The following is a 657-nucleotide window of genomic DNA, read 5'->3' as shown; positions in this document are numbered from 1 at the left end:
TTTCCAGTTAATTCTTTTCATGATATCCTTAATGAAACATTAGCACTGAGCATTTGTGGAAAACCTGGGAAAATTGAACTAAATACCCAGATAACGATAATGTGGGAGGATGTCAGTATAAGTTTACCTCCCCTAAGTATTTACAATAGAATTTGAAGCTAAAGCTACTTCACAGGACACAGTATCACTCAGTCAGTATAGTAAATTTAGGGCAGGATCCTCAGCATTGTGTCCTAAATGGCAACCATTGATTTGATTTGATTTATTCTTTCAAACATGCAGAACAAATGACATCAACACACACATAATTACACAGATCCAACCAATGCTAATCCAGAATCAGTTTGCTTATACCTAGTACATGTTTGAATGGAGTAGGAAGAAGTCAGACTTATCCAGTCCTACCCCATCACATCATCTTATACAAAAAATTTCATGCATCATTGGCTGCAAGCAGTATCTCTACGTAGGTAATTCTCTTCTTCACCAGACAAGTAATACACAGAAAATTTAAAACAGAGTGTTTCCTTCATGCATTCTTGATTAAATCTCTTATTCTTGCATGTATCTTGAATGACACATACATTTATATTTATATTTAAACTCCTCAATTCTAGTACTGTTTTTTATGTCCACACTTAAATTATTCCATAATTT

This window comes from Monopterus albus, unplaced genomic scaffold, assembly GCF_001952655.1.
Source record: "Monopterus albus unplaced genomic scaffold, M_albus_1.0 scaffold75.1, whole genome shotgun sequence".
Lineage (NCBI taxonomy): Eukaryota > Metazoa > Chordata > Actinopteri > Synbranchiformes > Synbranchidae > Monopterus > Monopterus albus.
The sequence above is the reverse complement of the archived record's forward strand: the minus strand, read 5'-3'. Positions refer to the sequence as shown.